General features: G+C 45.1%; 1 pseudogene across 1 annotated transcript in view; it reads right to left on the bottom strand.

Annotated features, from left to right (window-relative positions):
* LOC310777900 (FERM, ARHGEF and pleckstrin domain-containing protein 1-like) overlaps positions 1–6104 on the bottom strand; it is a 73582-nt pseudogene that overhangs the window by 9042 nt on the left and 58436 nt on the right. The window contains exons 14-15 of the transcript XR_014554047.1: positions 2984–3171; positions 2555–2644 (exon numbers count right to left, since the gene is read on the bottom strand). The product of XR_014554047.1 is annotated as an FERM, ARHGEF and pleckstrin domain-containing protein 1-like (transcript). The remainder of the gene's footprint in view (positions 1–2554; positions 2645–2983; positions 3172–6104) is intronic.

Genomic DNA, 6104 nt, shown 5'->3' with positions numbered 1-6104 from the left:
AAGAATTGTTCATGCCCACAGACATTGATTGGACGTTCCAGATCATAGGACTAGTCTAGATCAATACTATGTTGGTGTAGATTTCCACAGGATGCTGCCCAAAGACCTTAATCTGTGTTTTTGTTGCATCTAAGCCTTGTGACTTCTAACCCTTAAATCCTTTAATTGCCAAAGGATGACTGGAGGAATCGATAGCCCATGATTCTCAACATGACCCTCAGGGATGGTTGCAGGACTAGCTGGTTTGACTGAAGTGAAGCATTGCATGTCGCGTGTGTTTGTGTGCGGCAGCAGATAGAAAGTGCCTTTATTCGGTTGCTGTGAAGTGAAGAGAAGAGAAAAAGGGGACGTGAGTTTGGGGAAACACATTGTTGCTACAAGGGCTTGGGAAGAAGACCAGAGGGCAACAGCTGTTCTTCAAGAAGACTTCACCCCAAACAGCAGCAGCAGCACCAGCCAGAGAGAGAGAAAGAGAGACCAGTGTTGGGAGGCTACTTTTTGCAGTAACTACTTGTAATCTAACCAATTACTCTTTCAAATTTAGTAACTAAATTACAATGAGTGAAATTTAAATGGGCTAGGTACTAGGGATGCCACAATATATCGTCCCACAATATATCGCGATATCACAACGTGACAATATGTATCGTTGAGATGAAATCTCATATTGTGAGAAAAAGAAGCTGAACATGGTGGCACTGATCTGCATCTGATTGCATGCTCGCTCTCCTTTTCATTGCTTTGTTTGAACAGACGAGGGACGTTACAGACACGGAGGATGAAAATGGTGAAATTACTTAAATTAGCGTGGAGGATGCCCCCTCAACTTACAAATCGTTCGCAAAAAAATATTGTTAAAATATCGTATCGTATCGTTATCGTGAACCCAATATGGTGTATCGTATCGTGAACTGAGTGTATCGTGACACCCCTACTAGTTACTTTACAAATTTGACAGTATGTTAAAGGTACAGTTAATTTGTTTAAATGTACCTCTGTCAACTCACTGTCCTTGTTTGTAGCTTGTATGCATACCTTTTTTCTGTGTGAGTACATTGAGAGCAACGCAAACCGGAGTCCGATTCCTTGTATCTCTACATACGTGGCCCATAAAGCTGATTCTGATGTCTTGTCCCACACTTTGCGACAGCAACAGTAAAATAACGCGTTCTTTAATAAGACAACGGAAGCAGACTTTTAGAAAGTAACGCAAAAGTTACTTTCCCTCGTAACCAATTACTTTTATTATGCAGCCGGTAATTAGTAACTACTAACTGTAACTAATTACTAATTTTCAGTAACTTGCCCAACACTGAGAGAGACAGAGCTATACGCACACAGCAAGGCCAAAAAAGGAGACCAGCCAACCCAAATATTTATGAGATGTGTGAAAGGCTTCACTTCGCACTTCGCACGCACGCAGGCACACGCACACACACACGCGCACACACACGCACACACACACATGCACACACACACACACACACGCTTCTCTGAACATTTAGAAGATGAGAAAAGCGGCAGTCCCTTAAAAAGCCAGTGAAAAGGGGTGATGGCTTTTCTCCATGTGTGTGTGTGTGTGTGTGTGTGTGTGTGTGTGTGTGTGTGCGTGTGTGCCGCCTCAGATGACCACAGGGCTTTTCACACACAGCCTCAGAAGATCGTCCTCCTTGTTTGCAGTGGAACGAGCGGTTCCACCCATTTAATATCCTGCCTTCCCTCGAGATTAATGCCAAATAGAAAGAGGTGTCCATGTTTGTGTGTACAGTACATAGCCGGTGAAAGCTAAAGGAACAGACTGAAATAGGAAGTCAGTTGCGGTGGGAGGAGGAGAGACAGCTAAAGTTGCATCTCTATAAACACACAAACGCGCCTTGAGTGAGAGATAAATGTATTTCAGAGTCTGGCGGTAAAAAAAATAATAAAAAAAATCACAATCTGCCTTGGTAGTGTCGAGGTAAAAGCACTCGCCTACCACCGCGGGGACCCGGGTTCAATTCCCGGCAGCCGTACTTCCGGCTTGGTCAGACGTTCCTACAGACACAATTGGCCGTGTCTGCGGGTGGGAAGCTGGTGGGGTATGAGTCCTGGTCGCTGCACTAGTGCCTCCTCTGGTCGGTCGGGGGGCACCTGTTTGTGGGGGAGGGTAACTGGGAGAAGAGTGCGATCCTCCTACGACATGCTACGTCCTGGTCCTGCCGGTGAAACTCCTCGCTGTCGGTTGAAAAGAAGCGTCTGGAGACTGCGCGTGTATCGGAGGAAGCATGTGCTAGTCTACAACTCTCCCCCAGATCGGCAGAGGGGGTGGAGCAACGACCGGGACAGCAGGGGGAATTGGCCGAGTACAATTGGGAAGGAAATGGGAGGAGGGAAAAAAATCACAATCTGCCAAAAATATCCCCGTGTCACCGCCTGACTCTATCTGTGTGTTTTGGCGGATGCTCTGCGACGGAGCAGCTAACCGGAATAATGAATGCTTTCTCCCCGGCGGACAGCGCGGCGGAAAACAAACTGCGGAGCAGCGTGTTGGCAGAACGGACTTGGCTCGTCTTACCACAGTCACCACCTCCAGGTCCTTCACATACGTCCTCTCCGTGGTCAGCAGCTCCTTGGCGATGAAGTAGGCCCGATCCGTTGGGAACCTCTGCAAGAGTCACAGCAGAGGGGGAAGACACTGAGCAAGAAGAAGTGGAGTATCTCCGTGTGAAAAGGTCTGCTGAGGTTTACGGTACGTTCAACTAGTGCTGGCTGCCTCATCAGGTGTGTTGCATGTCTGCTAACCCATTTCTTTTAGTAGGTTTAGTCGAAAAGTACACGGCTTCCGTCCCAGTGGAGGATTATTTAGGACAGGTAATCTAGGTCCTGTGCTACTTAAAAGTCTGTGACAGTGGCTTTGAAGCACAAAAACCTCGGGAACTGATACACTGCAACACAGCATCTTGCTAGCAGTACGTGGATTATTTCCCCTGGCCGAACCACAAACCTTCCTCCGAACCTCGTCTTCGTCGTCGGTGCGAATGCTGCAGGCGTCGTTGAGCAGGGGGCTGGTGAGCGGCGAGGGCTGCCGGCCGTCCGGGCTGTGAGCGCGCAGGTCCAGTGACTTCTGACCGTTCACCATGCCCTGGGCGTGGCCGGAGGACGCAGAGAGGTGCTGCCTGCTGGACACTGCTCCTGCAGGGGGTCAGGCAGGAACCGCAGTGAGGGGGGAGGGAGAGAAATGCAAAGGCAAAGTTAGAAAAAAATGTCAGAGTTTATGATGAAACATGAAATGAAAACACAAGTCTAGCTAGACCTGAGCTAAACAGCAGTTGCAATTGTCCAATTCTAAGTCCCCCCACCCCCCCCATGTAGTTACTGTCGCTAGGTACAGTAGGGCAGAAGTAGCTGAATTGTTTGATGTATAATGTGTATGTAGCGTTAAAAGTGTGAACTGTCCCAGTTTTAAAATGTGTGAATTTAGTAAAAAAGAAGTGCAGCCTGGAAAGTCTGGCAGAGTGAATTGTGACATCACACACTCTAGGCTGGCTCCATAGGCTGCTACAAGCTTGCTCAACTGCATCTCCGTTTCCAGCCGAGACCCACGCTGCAGGACGGCTACTTGGTGTCATCTACACTGACGACGTCCACTACGCTTACTTACTATATGTTACAGCTGTTACTCGCCCACCACTCTCTGCTGTCCTCGGGTATTTTGGCATAAACAGAACAGTGGTTACACACAGACACACACACCAGTAGACCACCACGTGCTTGCAATTTGCACAACAGAAGACCAGTTAGGATTGGCTCTAAATGCTACAGGAAAGGAGGAGGAACCACAAGCACAGCCACACAATACATACAACTACAAGATAGCTACAAATGAATGTATATAAAAGCTATATACAGACATTCAGCGCACTGACCAACACTACATCTACAGCACTACAGGGCAGGGATGACGGGAAACGTCTAGCATCTACATCGACCACCAGATATCGACGTCGGGGTCTCAAAAAGACGATTCAGAAATCTCACTTGATAAGAGGTCATCTTTATTGACACTAGTATCACACAACCGTATACAGTGTTAAATGAGTATAACACTCTGAGAGGAGGCGTGTCGGCGCCCAGTGAGTGTCAAGAGGGACGTTGTCTGAGTGAGGCTGAATGAGAGAAAGGGGAAAAGATCTTGCTGAATATTAGGATTTCATCAACAATCTTGTGACACTTGTTGTGATGCTGTTATTACTTCATCAAAACAGTCAGTTGGTAATGAGGGAACACATACTGTACATCTCATCATCCAGTCAATTCATAAAAATCAGCCCTCTATTCCAGCCTAATAGTGACACAATCAGCCGTAAAAAATAAATAATACCAACTGGTGTTATTATAGCGTATGATGATTTGCTATTCTTAAAACTAGGGATGCACGATATACCGGCAATCTTCTGTATCGGCTGATGTTAGTCATTTTTGAATGCATTGGTATGGGTCCGATGAGCAAAATAACAGGCAAAGTTAATATCGGTTATTATTGTCCAAAATCTTCATATTGAGACAAAGTACTGCGGTTAATCTATGATTTATGGGCTTTTTCAAATGTGTTGGAAATAAAGAAAGATATTTTCAATTTCACAGTGTTAACATGTGTTTTTCAATATGTTGAGAATTTTATTATCGTAGATTTTTTTTAAAAATACAGGTCATATCGACATTGCTAAATATCGGTTATCGGCATCGGTGAAAATGTCCATATCGGTGCATCCCTAACATAAAACCTGCTCTAACATTGACTCCTGGCGTCTGTCATGTAAAATTATGAAGTGATTGAGCTAAAGGTATAGAACAGAACATACACACACAGGTAAGCAGCCAGGGCAGAACAGCATGATGTGTACCGTGCCTTAGCCATTAGCATAGCATGCACTGGCAACAAACCCTGAATGAGCAGTGCTTTCAAACACACACAAGCCTCGCCTATAGACCTGGGAGTCTCAGCCGGCTCACAAACTGCAATTGCATTATTACATAGATAATAGAGAGGCAAAGTGAACGTCACTTTCTGCTTCAGCACTGTACCAGAGATTTTCTTCCGCACTTTATTTTCCCATAGACATTTCGTAAAATGCCTATAACTATGGTCAAACCAAACGTTTCAGCTATATTTAGAATTGGGAGATACCATAGAACATTTCACTCAGACCAAAACTAAAAAATGTTCTTCTTTAACTCGCATTTTGTTTAACGTTTTGGTCCAAGTGAAATGTTATGCGGTCTCTCCTGTTTCTAAATATATCTGAACCGTTTGGTTTGAACAAGTAAAACTATTTTTCTAAGTATTTTACAAAATGTCTATGGGAAAATAAATGGCGGATGAAAATCTCTGGTACAGTACTGAAGCAGGAAGTGACCTTCCACTTTGGCTCTCTATTGGAATGGATTTGAGATGAATGACAAATCTTGAGCCTGATGTTTTTCTGTGTCTCACCACATGCGGCAGACTGTCACTCCAGGTCTATGGGAGAGCTTTGTGCACCAGAGAGGGCTCCCTTAACCCTGCAGTGATCCTCCAGTAACTCCCACTAACACAAATGCATCCTCTCTCTCTTCAATTTCACAAAGTGTTGCTCTCTGTCAATTCATTCAATCCATGTGACGCAGCCTTGATGATGCGCTCAACTATGCTGCTGATCAAATCATTTAGAAATCTAAAACAGATTTTAAATTAAAAGGCCAGATGATTGGAGATTACATTTCCAAATACGGTAGATATATCATGTCTAATTTCTCTTTTCACATGCCGATAAAAAAAAACACACAAAATCTCACTATGATCATCTTGCATCATGTCAATGCTAAAAAATAAATAAAAATAAAAGACCGGGAGAGCCGCAGAAGCAGTCGACAGTGATGGATGAGCTGAGAGACTTTGAGTTGTTGCCCTTACACTGCCTTTCTCACACACACACACACACACACACACACACACACACACACACACACACACACACACACACACACACGCACGTACGCACGCACACGCACACGCACACACACACACACACACACACACACACACACACACACACACACACACACACACACACACACACACACAC

Source organism: Poromitra crassiceps, assembly GCF_964638095.1.
Source record: "Poromitra crassiceps genome assembly, chromosome: 6".
Lineage (NCBI taxonomy): Eukaryota > Metazoa > Chordata > Actinopteri > Beryciformes > Melamphaidae > Poromitra > Poromitra crassiceps.
Note: the sequence above shows the minus strand (reverse complement) of the source record. Positions and strands in the feature narration are given on the sequence as shown.